This window comes from Mya arenaria, chromosome 5 (genome assembly GCF_026914265.1).
Source record: "Mya arenaria isolate MELC-2E11 chromosome 5, ASM2691426v1".
In the NCBI taxonomy this organism is placed as follows: Eukaryota; Metazoa; Mollusca; class Bivalvia; order Myida; family Myidae; genus Mya; species Mya arenaria.
The window spans coordinates 4805764-4826772 of record NC_069126.1 but is presented as its reverse complement, the minus strand read 5'-3'; the positions used below and the strand labels follow the sequence as shown (position 1 = coordinate 4826772).

Below are 21009 nucleotides of genomic sequence, written 5' to 3'. Positions count from 1 at the left end.
ACACCACGGTTAGTGTGAACAAACATGTTTTACGCTATTTTCACTGAAAACATTTTAAGCTCTCCTTTCTTTTTTACCGTTTCAATATTTCATGTATTTATTTGAATATGCATATTAAAACAAAACATTGTGTTGTAATTTTGCAACACAACTCAGTTGGATTCAAATGTATTTTGAACAGACATAAGTACATAATTGAAATTTGTTGTACCAGAATTGTTGATAATAATGCACATGTTTTTTTTTTTAAATCGTATGCAAATATCATGGACTGTAAGCTTGTTATTAGATAAAATCAGTCTTCCTTTTCTCTATACGTATCTCCTATCGGTGCATTAGAGACCTTATATAGCATGCAGACATTCGGAATCTTCCCAAATCATCACTTCGCACCGTTCTTCTAGTTGTTTTGTGACGCGGTGATAATCAGCTTACGTCTGCTAATTTTCTGAGAATGAGCATAATAGGTTCTTCTTTTTCTTGATAATCCGATAAGATCTGCCACTTTGAGATCAGACGGGCTAAACATACAAGAAAAGGAGGGGTGACAATAGAGTTATCAAAGCAGAAACGAGACTTGTAGTTCAGATTTGGGTTGACGCAATTTCCCCTTTTATGCAACTTACTGCACTCACAAGATAAAAGTGCACACTTTTTAATAATGCATTTTTAAGCATTTCTGTTGAATTTATACGAATAATTTGTCCTCATAACTTTTTAATAAATTCACGAAAACACGCATATACAAGTGTCAATAAGGGGATGTTAAGCTGATAGTGGTCCTTGCATATTTTTACCTGTGTGGAAAGTGGAAAGCAAAAGAAAAACACTTTTAAAAATCATAATGTTGTTAACGTCTGGTTAATCAATATATAAGCTTATGATTATAGGATCAAACGATGCTTAAAACCCAAAGTATTTACTTGTCTTTAGAAAATGGTCAAAGAGAGAAATACAAGCGAACATGAGAATAAGATTAAATCGTGAATTTTCGACTAGTTTGTTCGACTTCGGACGTTTTCGCGAATCTTCCAAAGATCGTTTTTTATTTTGTAATAGACGTAAAGTATACACCCAACCTTTCATTCGTTAAATATGAGGAAACCTTTTCCATTTTGACAAGGATACCAATATCCACTAGCTGTAAAAAAACGTTCATCAGATGCACTATAAAGGAATTTAATCCGAGAGTAGGTAATACATCGTACTGGTTTTATATGCTATTTTGCTTGCATTTTACCACGGTTTTTTGACGTCTGGTAGAATAAAAATTTAAAATGAGGCAGATATTATATTTGTTATTATAAATGAAGAAGTCGTATCAAACGGGGCGATTTTAATCGAGTAAAAGTCGGTCTAAGTTTAAATATAACACTTTGAAGTATAAAAAGGACATACACCAGCGCAACTCCTTAATGTTTGTGTACGAGAAAGGTCTCTTAAAGTTAATTAAATGGCATATCCTAAAACACGTGGTGTTTGATTTTTTAAGCCATGTAGTTCAGATAAAAAGAGTTATAGAGTTATAAAAAGCAGTAATACTCCTGGTTAAGTGTTTTAATATGAATCAGCACACCATTTTATGAACAATCATATAAGGCTACGTTGCCAAAATAACTTCTTTCGACCTGACCGACTAATATTTTAAGCATTTGTCTTCATTTTTTCTTCTAACATTTTCACATACAGTTACAGTTTTTGACTTGCACACCAAACGGGCTTAAGTAAATTGAATGTGTATGATATTACAAAAAATAATGATCTTGAGCTTATTTCGTGTACATATCAGAGCAATGGGGTAATGGTAGTGAACGTTTTGATGTGTATTCACTGGTGATAGAAATAACCTTAAATTTAAGATATAGATTAGTATTAAGAAAATGTTTTTGAAAATAACCTTTTAAAGACGAATTTATGGATGGCATACCTTAAATTAAAAGTTATACCACTTAAACATAAAGCCAATTTTATAAGTTGAAATAATAAAAAATGTTTGCATTCACGTGCGTAATGTAAATGTCACTGTACCCCCCCTCCCCCTACCCCCGGCATTATGTATCTTAAATATTGAACGTGTCTTACCTTGTGCCTCTAATCAGGGTTAATTCTTGCCTGTTTCACTTCCGGGCGTTTCCCTGTATTTGCGTATATACCTGAAAAGATATGATATAAACATTGAAGTAGTACTTAAAGATGACATTATTTGCTGAAAAATTTAGATTAATTAGTATAGTTTTATTTGACTGCAGGTTATTCCTTATCTAATTTCAAATGAAGAGACAACATTTGAACAAACATTCTGTAAACGCAGTGATACCTCAGAAGCACAATGTACACCGATGACAAGTACATAGTTACGTCGGTTGGCAGATGTGGTAAGTTACCAATGCATGAATTAAGTAATGTCCACTGGTAGAATTGGTAAGATCACAAAATTCACCAATAGCATGAATCAAGTAATGTCCCGTGGTAGAAGTGGTATGTTTACAAATACACCGATATCATGAACATAGTAATGTCCACTGGCACAAGTGTTAAGTTCACAAACACACCGATATCATGAACATAGTAATGTCCACCGGCACATGTGGTAAGTTCACAAACACACCGATATCATGAACATAGTAATGTCCACCGGCACAAGTGGTATGTTCACAAACACACCGATATCATGAACATAGTAATGTCCACCGGCACAAGCGGTATGTTCACAAACACACCGATATCATGAACATAGTAATGTCCACCGGCACAAGCGGTAAATTCACAAACACACCGATACCATGAACATAGTAATGTCCACCGGCACAAGTGGTATGTTCACAAACACACCGATATCATGAACATAGTAATGTCCACCGGCACAAGTGGTATGTTCACAAACACACCGATATCATGAACATAGTAATGTCCACCGGCACAAGTGGTATGTTCACAAACACACCGATATCATGAACATAGTAATGTCCACCGGCACAAGTGGTATGTTCACAAACACACCGATATCATGAACATAGTAATGTCCACCGGCACAAGTGGTATGTACACAAAACCAATTGCATGAACATAGTTATGTAGGTCGACAGAAGTGGTATGTTCACAAAATACAACAATAGTATGAAAGAGTAAGGTCCACTGGTAGAAGTGGTTAGTTCACAAAATTCAACAATAGTATGAACAGAGTTATGCCCACTGGAAGAAGTGGTTAGCTCACAAAATTCAACAATAGTATGAACAGAGTAATGTCCACTGGAAGAAGTGGTTAGTTCATCAAATTCAACAATAGTATAAACAGAGTAATGTCTACTAGTAGAAGTGGTTAGCTCACAAAATTCAACAATAGTATGAACAGAGTAATGTCCACTGGAAGAAGTGGTTTGCTCACAAAATTCAACAATAGTATGAAAGAGTAATGTCCACTAGTAAAAGTGGTAAGCTCAATGAACAGAGTAATGTCCACTGGTAGAAGTGGTAAGTTCACAAAATTCAACAATAGTATGAACAGAGTAATGCCCACTGGTAGAAGTGGTTAGCTCACAATATTCAACAATAGTATGAAAGAGTAATGTCCACTGGAAGAAGTGGTAAGCTCAATGAACAGAGTAATGTCCACTGGTAGAAGTGGTAAGTTCACAAAATTCAACAATAGTATGAACAGAGTAATGCCCACTGGTAGAAGTGGTAAGCTCACAATATTCAACAATAGTATGAAAGAGTAATGTCCACTGGTAGAAGTGGTAAGCTCACAAAATTCAACAATAGTATGAACAGAGTAATGTCCACTGGTAGAAGTGGTAAGCTCACAATATTCAACAATAGTATGAAAGAGTAATGTCCACTGGTAGAAGTGGTAAGCTCACAATATTCAACAATAGTATGAAAGAGTAATGTCCACTAGTAAAAGTGGTAAGCTCAATGAACAGAATAATGTCCACTGGTAGAAGTGGTAAGTTCACAAAATTCAACAATAGTACAAACAGAGTAATGCCCACTGGCAAAAGTGGTACATTCATACCAGTCAAAGATCTTAGATAATGGACGAGTCTCATAATAAGTCTAAATTACAAACTTAATAGAATATTTCACATACGAAACCTTATAAATGTTATCAGATCTGATTCATAGCTATGAGAAATGTGAAAGAGCGACTTTATCAGCATATATTAGTTTCTCCCATTTTTGGCATTTGTCAAATATGAGTTCTCCAACTTGGCTGGGAGAATCGATGTCTTAGCCATTCTATATGAGCCTGCATTATGTGATTTATTTTCCCGGAAATTACTCTTCGATTACGATGCTAAACCATTACACTTAAAACTGACAAGGTAAAACATAATAAATAGCCTCACTATGGTAAGGCGACAGTTCTTTGCCATCTATTTCGAAGCAATTTTAACGCATTCGCAAACCTGAAGAAAAACATAATACTAATCTATACATTTTTCGTATCAAATTAATTGACTTTGATGAAAGACACGACGTCGAAAACAAGGCACAACATGATACTAAAAGCGAAAAATCATGTTGACAACATTATACCAGACAATGTCACTTCGTCTCAATATTGATCATTGGTTTAACGTATAAGCTTACTTAAAACTGAATGATGAAACTTGAATTAAGACGCATTGATTGTTTTTACTCGATTGTATGAACTTTGAACGTGGACAAAGCGCTAAATTAATTATACAGAGTGCTAGGTGATATATAACAAGTAAATTCAAACATTTGAAGACTCCAATGTGAGCCAAGTATATGTACACTTCCAACATATGGTTATACGCATTGTTAGCTTCATTTTTTTATATTTATCAATTATAGTTTTGTCTCAGGGTGGGAGAAATGATATATTTTTCGACAATTAAACACTAATTACTCTTATTGTGTTACGCATGGACTACTTCTATAAGTTTACACTCTACATGGATGCACAATCAAATGCTGTAACAGTAGTTATAATAAAATTTCATTGTATGGAAAATATTTAACCTTTGAAAGAAACATTGGCAATAGTTCTTGTGTCAAACCATACCTCATATATCAATTTGTACAAAACGATCTGCCTTATAAGCTTGAAAAAATCAGGCGCCCATTGTGAAATACTCACAAACTGAATTAAATGCGGGACATGAAACTACAGCCCCTTTGGTGAGAGGTGGGGGTACCACTAGACCATCGTACTGTCTTTAAACATCATTTCAGCACAACTATACATATACACCTGGATTTCGTTCCCTGCTGGTATGTACCCTGTACGTTCATTTAATTAGGACAACTTTAATGTAAAAGTGATTGGAGTGATTGGAGTGAGACCCGACTACCTGAAAACATTGATGGCGAAGTGCATACATTGTAATACATACTATTAGCAACCATCGTCATTTAAATGAAGTTCCATCGAACAACACACAAGGTAAAAGCAGGGTTGTAATTATCGCGAGGAACACATCATTTCCGGAATGAACACCAAAGCGGACATGCACTTAAAGAACAGACAATGTCAGTGAATTAAGCAAATTGAAATGTCTTGTATTTCAGCGCGATGAAACGGGAGACATGCCTTTCTCGCGTGAACCTGCGCGAGGTCGCTATTGAATAATGTCGCAATCGTTACTTGATTGAATGCAAAACTTGCAATAAACGACAGTTTGACATCAGCTGTCATTAAAATGTAATGAAAGTGTTCATTTCAGTTAATTACATGCTGCAACCACGTTGACAAACCGCGTTTTGAAATCATACTGGAACTTCGTATTGATAAATGTGTAACATTTTTTTGTTAAGGGAATTCAGTGATTTTAACATGTAAAGTACTCAATACAAAAGTTGTAGAAAAGTACAAACAATGCAATCTAAACAATGCATTGATGCCGTTAATAGCTGCTACAATACCACACAAACCCTCGTCCATTTGCCAGCGGATATAAATATATAGCCTTATTTAAATTAGTTCCTCTCGTATTTAACCTTCACAATTGTCAGCGGTTTTATATTAGATTTCTTCGAGATAGAAAAAAGGTCTGAACGAGCGATGAGAACGCAGCCAGCGTAAGAGAAACGATCTAAAAGTGATAGATTACTTCGCGTTGTTGACACGTCGCTTTCAGAAGAACCTAATGAAATAATGTCCGATAGCACAAGTGCATCTTATAGTTTTCAATCGCGTCATTCTTATGTAAATATCCCTGCTAACGGATCGAAAATAACTTTTTTTGACTGACACGTCCCTGTGAGAATGTCAAATAAATGTTACCTAGTTCGCGGTACGTGCACTGAGGCCCTCTAATGATGCGGAAGGTTTACAATATTTGCGGTGCAGACAAATTCAAACAATTAGTAAAGCTAAACCGTTTTGTAAAATTACTTTATTCAAATGTATCGGCTGCATAAAATTCACTTTTTTTTAAATACATATACGGTGAACGCATTTGATTGGGATATGAAGTACGCGGTAGGATGTGGGGGGAGGCGCTCAATATATAATAAGTTGGAGGGGAGGGGGGCTTTCATGATATAATACGGGAGGGGCCTTCATGATATAATACTGGGGGTGTTTCATTTCATCATACGGGGGTGTTTATTATAACACGGGATGTTCATTATATTTTATGGGTGTGTTCATTATATAATGCGGAGGCGTTCATTAAATAATATGGGACGTTCATTATGTATTAGGTGAGTGTTCATTATATAATCCGGGGTTACTTTATAATACGGGGAGGGTGCTCATTACATAATACGGGGGGGGTGTTCATGATATAATACGGTGGGGGTGTTTATTGTATAATACGGTGGGGGTGTTTATTGTATAATACGGTGTGCGTTGATTATAGAGTGCAATTTTGGAAGTTATTCTGAAAATAAATCAATGATTAGGTACATCAAAACATGTTGTTTTTTTTATTATATATTTGAGTACAAGAAGTTTATCAGGCCATATTTAGGGTATTGAAAAAATTACACTTCTAAACTATTGGGCAAAGTCTCAATACATTATTCCTTTATCTAGTTCCTTATTCCATTTTTTAATTGATGGAAGTTAATTTAAACATATTTCTTTCATCAGCATATACAAACATAACATAAATACAAACTAAACAACACGTGTTCAATCTGTAGAAAAGGATAAACGTAAGATAAGTATACCTTAAAAAGTACATAGGTAGTGACGGTCATTTGTTCAGCTTACAATGCAGATGACACACTGATATTGATATGGTTGGATTAAGTGAAATACTTCCAGTCCCAAATATTTCACTGAGCCCTGAGAAATGATTGATAGTGCTGAATATCACATGTATACAGAAGAAATACCATTCGGAGTGGGGGAAGCTATAAGTAGTTGAATGTGGCTGATCACTGGCTATCAAATCCGTTTTTACATTGAATAAAGAGGTGAATTACATAAACAATGTCTTATTTTGCTTTCCTGTCAGGGCAGTATCAATACATATTACTCTCAAAGTAGAGATCCCCCTTTTTAAAAATGTTGAATGTATTACTTTATTACGCTTCACCTTCTTAAAAAAATCAGCTTCAAAACATGATCATTAAAAAAATGATCTGTTCCGTTCCGCAACTCAATTTGCATGATTCAAACATGTCTCCGCCGTTAAAGAGTGTCTTAATCTAAGACAACAAAGCAAATTAAACGAACTTTGTGATTAGGCAGACACGTTTATAACACAAAGCTGTTTTTGTCAATTCGCCCCGCCTTTGCTGAAAGTTACAAGGTATGTACAAATAGACAAAATGTTTTATCTGAAACATTCAATTCCAATGTGTTTAATCGTAAGGTTTGTTTAGCCCAATTGTGACATTTGAGGCTGTGGTTCGCTATTCGTTTAACAAACATTTCAGGCGATGTCTCATCCTTTTATGGATATCGAGTGTCATGAAATGTGGTACTTCAACTTTAAGAAGATATTTTTATCAATAGTGGACACGACTCATCTACCAAATGAAACATAAGTGAAACAGGGCAGCTACAATGCACTAAGATGCAGCAGAAATAATTGCGCAAACACGTACACACAAATGGTATCTGGGAGAACTCAATGGGACGCTGTCAAGGGTGTTGTTACAGATGTAAACGTTAAAATTGTACATTATCCTTACACTAAGAATTTCGTCCTGTAGACGGAAATCTGCTTTCAAATTCAATTTCCTTTGGCAGTTCGCTCGAGTTATTTGCTTGAGATCAGAGGGATATGAAAAATGTTGCTAATGAATGTCCTTTGCTGGTAAAGTGTATTTCTTTTTCGCCTGTAAAGGCTCTTGTTAGGTAGGATAAGTTGGTAATAGTGACTAAATAAAATATTTTGAAACGACATTTAAGAGTTCATGAATTTAGTCGTAGCACAATTGTGTTAATACGTATGAAATCAAACACAATAACACAAAGATGTTACAATATTTATAATGCAAAACTATGTATAAGTGACTGTTATTGAGAGTAAAATTTCACAAATGGACTATTCCCTCAGGGAATTATATTAATGTTATATGGTTAATGGAAGATTTGAGAATGGAATCGGGTTATACGTAAGATAAATGCTTCATCGATGTTAAGTACTAATTTGAAAATAATAAAAATCAATTGTTCAGAACTCTGTTAAAATTAACAAGGCTGTTTGCACATTGTTGTAAATTTTCTAATCTGCATTGCTCTTCAAGGTTCATTGATACACTTGTAAAATGCAGTATTTCTTACAACGTTTGACAAAACTGCTTCAGCTGTACTTGTTTATTGTAATTTATTTGCGAATGAAAAGAATATTTTACGTTTTAAAGTTAACCTTATTAACTTGAACAAAAATCTGCCGGCTAAATGTTCGTTCAATGATAAAGCTACGTACCAAATATCCTTCCTAATACAACAGGACTCTTAAGCCAGTTGAGACCTTAACACATAGAACAAATGATTAAATAAATTGCAAAATTCTTTTAAGGAATACACTGATATTGAGGCGAAAGATGAAGATACACTAGAAACTAACCAGACACACTTAACGCCTCAGACCATAACATCGGTCTACAAATGCATTGTAAGACCTGTATTGATAAATATTGCGGCTATCGCCTTGGAAAGGTCAGAAAAACAGGCCCCAATTTCTTAAGCTTAATAGGCTTAAGTAGCTTATTTCAATTAGCCAAAATACATACTTAAATTGAAATTTGATTAATGAAAAAACGTTCATTGTGATTAACATACATATAATTCCTATCTGAAGTATACAAACTCTTAAAAAAGTAAATGTTATTCAAATTATTGAAAAACAAAAATAGAGAGTTTAGCTTAATTATGTTATAAGAGACTTAAAAAAATTCGAGAAATTGGGGCCAGGTGTTGACGCTCAAACTGTTCACTGGCCAACCTCATACTTGTCCAAACATGTATAAAAATGTAAATTTGGTAACAATTTAAATGAGCATACTTCCGCATTGAGTTGGATACACAGCCAGAAATTGTTATTCTGTTTTGAGTTTTTGTTTGTTCTAGACCAATACTCTTTTGACTTCTTATAAGATATCGTATAAACAGTGTTTTAACTAATTTCAACAATGATGTGTTGCAAATATTTTTTCACAAATTGTGATTAGGTAAGATTTCAAAAAGGAAGAAAGAATGAACCTGTATAACCTACGAAGGTCAATAAATAACAAGACTGTGACTGTGCGATGTAAGACACGTCTTATATTTTAACTTCAGTTTGTGGTACCTTCTTGAACATATTTTACAATCGATCAGAAATGACAACAGCGGAGAGATGATTTTTAATTGAATGTTCGTGTTACTCTGTCACAACGATTACCAAGAAGCTCTTGCAATAAAAGCTATATTCAAAATGCAAGTTGCTTTCGTCCATAACTCGTGTCAAATCAAAGAAAGAGATCCGTTTGAAATGGTTTGTGATATGGATAAATGTATTCATCAGGACGATAAAACCATTATCCATTATGATACAGAATCCAATGTTTCATTGTAGTTCCTATGGGACACAAGTAAGCATAACGATAATAATAGTTTTGTTATCTTATTTACCTATGAGTTCACTTGGGGTCTCAACTTGTCTAGTACTACTCCATAATACACTTGCCCCAATATTTACCTCAATACAATGAGAACATTAAAATTGACCTATACAATTTAGCACAAAAAGACGTTCATCAACAAGTGCATTAGAAATAATGAAAGAGAGTCAGACGATCAACAACAACACAGAAGTTTTATTAAACATGCAATGAATGAGAGCTCAAGCGACTAATCAACTGCTATAATCAAAATACAATCTTAATAGCATTACGGGAAATTAGAACAGCTCCGATATCGCGTGACCAGAGCAATAGTAATGGCATTCGAAATTATTAAATAATGCAAGTAATGTTTGACATTCTGAAGTTCCAATTTTTTGTTGTTGTTGTTTTTTTATTCCAGGCCATCTAGCAAACATAATAATCATAAATCTTATGTAATTGAGTTGCTTGTTTCTTAGTTATCTTTTTTTGGAAGTGACTTTTGATCCATTTGCCATTAAACAAAAGAACTGTAAGGACTTGTGTTTTCAATTACATTAGGCTTATATCAGAAATGATCGTCTTGTGTACATCCCTTCTACTACAACGATGGTCAATACAGAAATTTGTTTGACTTGTCTTTTTCCGATTGCAAACATCAATATAACAGTCACGCGAGCGTGCTTAATATCAATTTAAATTCATAAAAAATACTCACAGAAATGACGCGGTGATGGCATGTCTATCTAATAGGTATCCGAGCAAACTCCTTAAGTATTAATATTTACCTTAAAGGGTGTATAATGTTCACACCAAGGACTCGGACATTAGCACTCATTTACATGAGAAACCAATCACATTTATCCTCACTGTTACTTCCCGAATTTTTCAAGCATTTTCTCTCACCGCTCCGATAACAAATTTTCATAAAATCGCAAATGAATGCAAATTGCAGAATCCGATATTGCTAATGATAATTGCAAAAAAGTAACTTTCATTATGCATTCTCATGCGATTTTCGATGGTTGTGAAATCATTATAATTTGTTTACTATGCGGGGCTGAAAGAAAGTCTTGAAAAATAGGAAATGTAATTTCATTCAAATTATGTGCAAACATAACTTCAATCCAGACATGAAGCACTTATATTTTCGATCATTTGAAAACACGTAATAAGAGCTACAATATAACGATTGAATTTTATTTGGAAAATATCTTCTAGATCTTGTAGATCCTCTGCTACATTTGCTTGGAATAAGTACCTTAAATGAATGATAAATAAGTGGCAGTGGTAGTCGTGCCAAGAATGTTGAAAGGGAGACAACTATTATATGACCGTTCTGCAAGTGGATTCACATCAGGGAAAACACGTTCTTCTATCAATGAGATGAAACTTTGTTTGTGTACTTCCTCAAAAATGGTTTCATGCGAACAGGGTATATTTCAAAGGATAATGACGAATACATAGCTATAAACTCTATATGTATATAAGAGTCCAATTTTGTCGATAAACATATATATTTTCTGTATATTTCCAAAATTGGACAGTAACTTATTCATTTTACGTTTTATAGTTAATGCACATTTTTAAACTGCCATTTATCTACCTTATCATACACACATCCATCTTTCCGGCAAAGAAATAAATGGTAATTACTGACGGCTCAATGTTTAATCAAATACCATACTATTCAACATAAAAGAGTGTTTATTTTTAATAACATTTAATTGTTCAAGTTTCATTTGCAAACAAGTTGAATTCATATATGTTGTAAATATTATGATCAGTCATTTGTTTATTGACTGCCATTATCTTCCGTTGGTTTTATTTTAACCTTTAAAAACTATTAAACTTTAACCTACGAAAAAGGATGGATGCATTAAAAAATATACGTTTGAAAGAATCTGCCGCACAATGATAAACAGCTTTCTTTTTAGTTCATGTTTTACAAAATAATTATTTACACATAGAGTACTTTTGACTTAACAGGGACTCGATAAACATATCACAAATCTTTTAGTTTCTTGTCATATAATGCCTTCAATAACTAAACAACTGTCATAAATAGGGATGTATACGCCGAGAAAATCTTTCTTGCTTGTTGAGGCGATAAGGTTTACAAAGTCAGCCAGTAAAAAGCATAATTCACGATATACTTGATAATGGTGTTATTGAGGTTTTGCATTTCATCTTCATATAATGGCAGCCTCTGATTAAAAATTATCTCTATGACACCGTAAAACAAAACAATCTCCGAGTTTAGTGCTTTACTTAAACTGATGATATTTGTTACACAAATACACCAACACGAACATATATAAGATGACAATGAGAAATTGTTTGGGTTTTGCCGTTGAAAAGGTTATCAAGAGGAACAACAACAACATCACCAGCAATATCAACAACAACAGCAACAACATCAGCAAAACAACAACAAAATGACAACAAAAGCAACAAAAACAACAGGAACAACAATCACGACACGAACTTCAGCAAACAGGAGCATCAACAGCAACAACAACAGCAACAACAACAACATCATCATCAACAACAACAACAACAACACTAATACAATCAACAACAAGACAAAAACGCATATATTAAAAAAATATGTTTGTATCAAAAGTTGTTTAAAATTAGGTTATCGCCGAAAGACGGAAATGAGAATGTATTGACAAATTTATCTGACTTCTCTCCTTTCAAATTTAATTTCCTTTGGCCATTCGCTCGAGATATTTGCTTCAGACCATAGAAAGTAGAAAATGGACCTAATGAATGTCTTTTTCAGTCCTTCGCATTGATAAAAGTGTAACATTCTTTGTTTTTGGAAGGCAGTGATTTTAACACGTACTCAATTACAATTGTTTCAAACCCGGTATTAAAGCACAAACAATGCCAATCTAAACAATGCATTGATGCAGTAAATAGCTGCTACAATTCCACACAAACCCTCGTCCATTTGCCAGCGGATATAAATATATAGCCTTATTTAAATTAGTTCCTTTCGTATTTAACCTTCACAATTGTCAGCGGTTTTATATTAGATTTCTTCGAGATAGAAAAAAGGTCTGAACGAGCGATGAGAACGCAGCTAGCGTAAGAGAAACGATCTAAAAGTGATAGATTACTTCGCGTTGTTGACACATCGCTTTCAGAAGAACCTAATGAAATAATGTCCGATAGCACAAGTGCATCTTATAGTTTTCAATCGCGTCATTCTTATGTAAATATCCCTGCTAACGGATCGAAAATAACTTTTTTTTGACTGAAACGTCCCTGTGAGAATGTCAAATAAATGTTACCTAGTTCGCGGTACCTGCACTGAGGCCCTCTAATGTTGCGGAAGGTTTACAATATTTGCGGTGCAGACAAATTCAAACAATTAGTAAAAAACAGTTTTGTAAAATTACTTTATTCAAATGTATCGGCTGCATAAAATTCACTTTTTTTTAAATATATATACGGTGAACGCATTTGATTGGGATATGAAGTACGCGGTACGGTGTGGGGGAGGCGCTCAATATATAATACGTGGGAGGGGAGGGGGCTTTCATGATATAATACGGGAGGGGCCTTCATGATATAATACTGGGGGTGTTTCATTTCATCATACGGGGGTGTTTATTATAACACGGGGGTGTTCATTATATTTTATGGGTGTGTTCATTATATAATGCGGAGGCGTTCATTCAATAATATGGGACGTTCATTATGTAGTAGGTGAGTGTTCATTATATAATCCGGGGTTACTTTATAATACGGGGGGTGCTCATTACATAATACGGGGGGGGGGGTGTTCATGATATAATACGGTGGGGGCGTTTATTGTATAATACGGTGTGCGTTGATTATAGAGTACAATTTTGGAAGTTATTCTGAAAATAAATTAATGATTAGGTACATCAAAACATGTTGTTTTTTATTATATTTTTGAGTACAAGAACTTGGTTTATCAGGCCATATTTAGGGTATTGAAAAATTACACTTCGAAACTATTGGGCAAAGTCTCAATACATTATTCCTTTATCTAGTTCCTTATTCCATTTTTTAATTGATGGAAGTTAATTTAAACATATTTCTTTCATCAGCATATACAAACATAACATAAAGACAAACTAAACAACACGTGTTCAATCTGTAGAAAAGGATAAAAGTAAGATAAGTATACCTTAAAAAGTACAGAGGTAGTGACGGTCATTTGTTCAGCTTACAATGCAGATGACACAATGATATTGATATGGTTGGTTTAAGTGAAATACTTCCAGTCCCAAATATTCCACTGAGCCCTGAGAAATGATTGATAGTGCTGAATATCACATGTATACAGAAGAAATACCATTCGGAGTGGGGGAAGCTATAAGTAGTTGAATGTGGCTGATCACTGGCTATCAAATCCGTTTTTACATTGAATAAAGAGGTGAATTACATAAACAATGTCTTATTTTGCTTTCCTGTCAGGGCAGTATCAATACATATTACTCTCAAAGTAGAGATCCCCCTTTTTAAAAATGTTGAATGTATTACTTTATTACGCTTCACCTTCTTAAAAAAATCAGCTTCAAAACATGATCATTAAAAAATTGATCTGTTCCGTTCCGCAACTCAATTTGCATGATTCAAACATGTCTCCGCCGTTAAAGAGTGTCTTAATCTAAGACAACAAAGCAAATTAAACGAACTTTGTGATTAGGCAGACACGTTTATAACACAAAGCTGTTTTTGTCAATTCGCCCCGCCTTTGCTGAAAGTTACAAGGTATGTACAAATAGACAAAATGTTTTATCTGAAACATTCAATTCCAATGTGTTTAATCGTAAGGTTTGTTTAGCCCAATTGCGACATTTGAGGCTTTGGTTCGCTATTCGTTTAACAAACATTTCAGGCGATGTCTCATCCTTTTATGGATATCGAGTGTCATGAAATGTGGGACTTCAACTTTAAGAAGATATTTTTATCATTAGTGGACACGACTCATCTACCAAATGAAACATAAGTGAAAGAGGGCAGTTGCAATGCACTAGGATGCAGCAGAAATAATTGCGCAAACACGTACACACAAATGGTATCTGGGAGAACTCAATGGGACGCTGTCAAGGGTGTTGTTACAGATGTAAACGTTAAAATTGTACATTATCCTTACACTAAGAATTTCGTCCTGTAGACGGAAATCTGTTTTCAAATTCAATTTCCTTTGGCAGTTCGCTCGAGTTATTTGCTTGACATCAGAGAGATATGAAAAATGTTGCTAATGAATGTCCTTTGCTGGTAAAGTGTATTTCTTTTTCGCCCTTTAAAGACTCTTGTTAGGTAAGATAAGTTGGTAATAGTGACTAAATAAAATATTTTGAAACGACATTTAAGAGTTCATAAATTTAGTCGTAGCACAATTGTGTTAATACTTATGAAATCAAACACAATAACACAAAGATGTTATAATATTTATAATGCAAAACTATGTATAAGTGACTGTTATTTAGAGTAAAATTTCACAAATGAACAATTTTCTCAGGGAATTTTATGAATGTTATATGGTTAATGGAAGATTTGAGAATGGAATTGGGTTAAGTGTACGATAAATGCTTCATCGGTGTTAAGTACTAATTTGAAAATAATAAAAATCAATTGTTCAGAACTCTGTTAAAATTAACAAGGCTGTTTGCACATTGTTGTAAATTTTCTAATCTGCATTGCTCTTCAAGGTTCATTGATACACTTGTAAAATGCAGTATTTCTTACAACCATTGACAAAACTGCTTCAGCTGTACTTGTTTATTGTAATTTATTTGCGAATGAAAAGAATATTTTACGTTTTAAAGTTAACCTTGTTAACTTGAACAAAAATCTGCCGGCTAAATGTTCGTTCAAAGATAAATCTACGTACCAAATATCCTTCCTAATACAACAGGACTCTAAGGCCAGTTGAGACCTTAACACATAGAACAAATAATTAAATAAATTGCAAAATTCTTTTAAGGAATACACTGATATTGAGGCGAAAGATGAAGATACACTAGAAACTAACCAGACACACTTAACGCCTCAGACCATAACATCGGTCTACAAATGCATTGTAAGACCTGTATTGATAAATATTGCGGCTATCGCCTTGGAAAGGTCAGAGAAACAGGCCCCAATTCCTTAAGCTTAATAGGCTTAGGTAGCTTATTTCAATTAGCCAAAATACATACTTAAATTGAAATTTGATTAATGAAAAAACGTTCATTGTGATTAACATACATATAATTCCTATCTGAAGTATACAAACTCTTAAAAAAGTAAATGTTATTCAAATTATTGAAAAACAAAAATAGAGAGTTTAGCTTAATTCTGTTATAAGAGACTTAAAAAAATTCGAGAAATTGGGGCCAGGTGTTGACGCTCAAACTGTTCACTGGCCAACCTCATACTTGTCCAAACATGTATAAAAATGTAAATTTGGTAACAATTTAAATGAGCATACTTCCGCATTGAGTTGGATACACAGCCAGAAATTGTTATTCTGTTTTGAGTTTTTGTTTGTTCTAGACCAATACTCTTTTGACTTCTTATAAGATAGCGTATAAACAGTGTTTTAACTAATTTCAACAATGATATGTTGCAAATATTTTTTCACAAATTGTGATTAGGTAAGATTTCAAAAAGGAAGAAAGAATGAACCTGTATAACCTACGAAGGTCAATAAATAACAAGACTGTGACTGTGCGATGTAAGACACGTCTTATATTTTAACTTCAGTTTGTGGTACCTTCTTGAACATATTTTACAATCGATCAGAAGTGACAACAGCGGAGAGATGATTTTTAATTGAATGTTCGTGTTACTCTGTCACAACGATTACCAAGAAGCTCTTGCAATAAAAGCTATATTCAAAATGCAAGTTGCTTTCGTCCATAACTCGTGTCAAATCAAAGAAAGAGATCCGTTTGAAATCGTTTGTGATATGGATAAATGTATTCATCAGGACAATAAAACCATTATCCATTATGATACAGAATCCAATGTTTCATTGTAGTTCCTATGGGACACAAGTAAGCATAACGATAATAATAGTTTTGTTATCTTATTTACCTATGAGTTCACTTGGGGTCTCAACTTGTCTAGTACTACTCCATAATACACTTGCCCCAATATTTACCTCAATACAATGAGAACATTAAAATTGACCTATACGATTTAGCACAAAAAGACGTTCATCAACAAGTGCATTAGAAATAATGAAAGAGAGTCAGACGATCAACAACAACACAGAAGTTTTATTAAACATGCAATGAATGAGAGCTCAAGCGACTAATCAACTGCTATAATCAAAATACAATCTTAATAGCATTACGGGAAATTAGAACAGCTCCGATATCGCGTGACCAGAGCAATAGTAATGGCATTTGAAATTATTAAATAATGCAAGTAATGTTTGACATTCTGAAGTTCCAATTTTCTGTTGTTGTTTTTTTTTTATTCCAGGCCATCTAGCAAACATAATAATCATAAATCTTATGTAATTGAGTTGCTTGTTTCTTAGTTATCTTTTTTTGGAAGTAACTTTTGATCCATTTGCCATTAAACAAAAGAACTGTAAGGACTTGTGTTTTCAATTACACTAGGCTTATATCAGAAATGATCGTCTTGTGTACATCCCTTCTACTACAACGATGGTCAAAACAGAAATTTGTTTGACTTGTCTTTTTCCGATTGCAAACATCAATATAACAGTCACGCGAGCGTGCTTAATATCAATTTAAATTCATAAAAAATACTCACAGAAATGACCCGGTGATGGCATGTCTATCTAATAGGTATCCGAGCAAACTCCTTAAGTATTAATATTTACCTTAAAGGGTGTATAATGTTCACACCAAGGACTCGGACATTAGCACTCATTTACATGAGAAACCAATCACATTTATCCTCACTGTTACTTCCCGAATTTTTCAAGCATTTTCTCTCACCGCTCCGATAACAAATTTTCATAAAATCGCAAATGAATGCAAATTGCAGAATCCGATATTGCTAATGATAATTGCAAAAAAGTAACTTTCATTATGCATTCTCATGCGATTTTCGATGGTTGTGAAATCATTATAATTTGTTTACTATGCGGGGCTGAAAGAAAGTCTTGAAAAATAGGAAATGTAATTTCATTCAAATTATGTGCAAACATAACTTCAATCCAGACATGAAGCACTTATATTTTCGATCATTTGAAAACACGTAATAAGAGCTACAATATAACGATTGAATTTTATTTGGAAAATATCTTCTAGATCTTGTAGATCCTCTGCTACATTTGCTTGGAATAAGTACCTTAAATGAATGATAAATAAGTGGCAGTGGTAGTCGTGCCAAGAATGTTGAAAGGGAGACAACTATTATATGACCGTTCTGCAAGTGGATTCACATCAGGGAAAACACGTTCTTCTATCAATGAGATGAAACTTTGTTTGTGTACTTCCTCAAAAATGGTTTCATGCGAACAGGGTATATTTCAAAGGATAATGACGAATACATAGCTATAAACTCTATATGTATATAAGAGTCCAATTTTGTCGATAAACATATATATTTTCTGTACATTTCCAAAATTGGACAGTAACTTATTCATTTTACGTTTTATAGTTAATGCACATTTTTAAACTGCCATTTATCTACCTTATCATACACACATCCATCATTCCGGCAAAGAAATAAATGGTAATTACTGACGGCTCAATGTTTAATCAAATACCATACTATTCAACATAACATTTAATTGTTCAAGTTTCATTTGCAAACAAGTTGAATTCATATATGTTGTACAAACAAACAAACAAACAAACAGTTTATTTGCTAGAAGGCCACCAGCCCATGCAAACATCACACAATACATACATGAAAACTACTTGTGCAAATTAGTGAGCATGGATAGAATAATAGTATCTGTCAAAACATAGAAAAAGTACATTTTGATACAATGACATTGATAACTTATATATACAATACGATATACTAACAGTCAAAACTTTTAACAAGTATGTAATGTTTATTCCTGGAAAAGTGAATTTCTCTTTTCAAAAGCTGAGTATAAATAGTGAGCAGTTTTTTTCACAACATTTTCAATATTACAAGACATCAATATGTTAAACTTAATTATATTTGGGTTCTCATAATATTTTCTTTCTATATATTCTTGTCTAATAGTATTATATAAAGGACACACCAAAAGAAAATGATATTCTGTCTCTACAACATCTTTACAATGAGGACAAAACCTTAACTGTCTTTCAACATTCGTATAACGGCCACGTTCAATTGCTAGCGTATGAGCTGAAGCTCGAAAACGAGCATATACGTTCCGAAATTTCCTAACACAAAGAAAATTTACATACGCTTCAGTCTCAAAATTGGTTTTAAAGCCGATATAAGCTTGCAATTTGGCACTATTTATACAACTGCTACGCCATGACTGAACATATTGATCTTTAAGGCGTTGTAAGTATGTTGCCATAAAGCATTTTTATTGGTAATACACTGGGCTTCCCAAACATAACCAAAGCCATTTGAAAATAAATGTTTTCTTAAGTGGGTTACCCAATTCACATAACCAACAGTATCCAAAGATTTCAACATCGCATAACATTTTGACACATATCTATGTTTTGGCATACTTAAAATTTTTAACCAATAGCATATAACACGCTTACAAGAAAAAATATACAACGGGAATCGACCACAGTCTCCTAAAATTGGAGCATTACATGTAAATAGAGGTACAGAAAGAAACCTTTTACATGCATAATTGTGCACTCTTTCGACACTTTCATGTCTATGTAATCCCCAAATTTCGGACCCGTACAGTAATATAGGTACAACTTTTGCGTCAACAATTTTGAAATAACTATGTTTCTGTAAAGGCATTAAATCATACATAGAATTTAATAATGATACAAGAACCCGTTTGCCTTTAATGGCCATGCTGTCGGCCATTTTATTCAGTGACAGAGTAGAAGTAAAATGGACCCCAACATAGTTAAAACCGTTTACACATTCAATTTTTTCATTGTTATAATACCAATGTTCGTATCTAGAAAGACAACCGCCATTTTTAAAAACAACAATCTTTGTTTTGTTAACATTAACAGTTAGTTTCCAATTTTCACAATATTCATATAACAGGTTAAGTTGCGATTGTAGACCTACAATAGTATCAGACATAAGTGCTACATCATCAGCAAATAAAATCATGAATATTTCAATAATATCAGGTGAAAGCTGTATTCCGCGTACTCCATTTTGATGTAGAAAGTCATACAATTCATTAATAAACAGACTAAATAAAATAGGACTTAAATTACATCCTTGACGCAATCCTAGAGGGCAATTTATACTCTCACTAACTTCATAACCATTTTTGATTCGACTTTTAACAGACACATATATAGCTTTTATTGCATTGAATAGTTTACCTTTAATTCCGCGATTAAGCAATGACATATATAACTTACTACGGTTAACATAATCAAACGCCTTTTTAAAATCGACAAAGGCAACATACAATTTACCACGTTTTTTACATAGGTATTTCGATATAACAGCATTTAAAATAAATGCATTATCCATTGTCGAATAATTTGCTCTAAAACCTGCCTGTGATTCAGTTATTTTGTTAAACGCGTCACAATAAAAAGTCAAGCACTTGTTCAAAATGTAAATGTATATTTTACTAAATACGTCAATTAAGGATATTCCCCTATAGTTATCAGGAACATCTCTAGCTCCTTTTTTGTGTATGGGTATCATCAGTGTTGATGTCCATTGTTCAGGAAAGTCGCCTGATGAGTATATACGATTGAAAATTCTACGTACATATGATACTATATGATTAATACTGTGTTTAAAGTGGTTTGCAGTTAGTATGCCCGCTGTAGCCTTATTAGATTTTAACGATCTGATGGCATCAAATATATCATCGTCTGTAATTTCCATGTTCAATATTGATGATTCGACATCACTCTCTAT

General features: G+C 33.6%; 1 protein-coding gene across 5 annotated transcripts in view; it reads right to left on the bottom strand.

Annotated features, from left to right (window-relative positions):
• Nucleotides 1–21009, bottom strand: part of LOC128234376 (muscarinic acetylcholine receptor M1-like) — a 327690-nt gene that overhangs the window by 124082 nt on the left and 182599 nt on the right. For all 5 annotated transcript variants that reach the window (XM_052948584.1, XM_052948583.1, XM_052948585.1 and 2 more), the window contains exon 3: nt 2083–2153. The gene's annotated coding sequence lies outside the window, so the exon portion shown is untranslated. The remainder of the gene's footprint in view (nt 1–2082; nt 2154–21009) is intronic.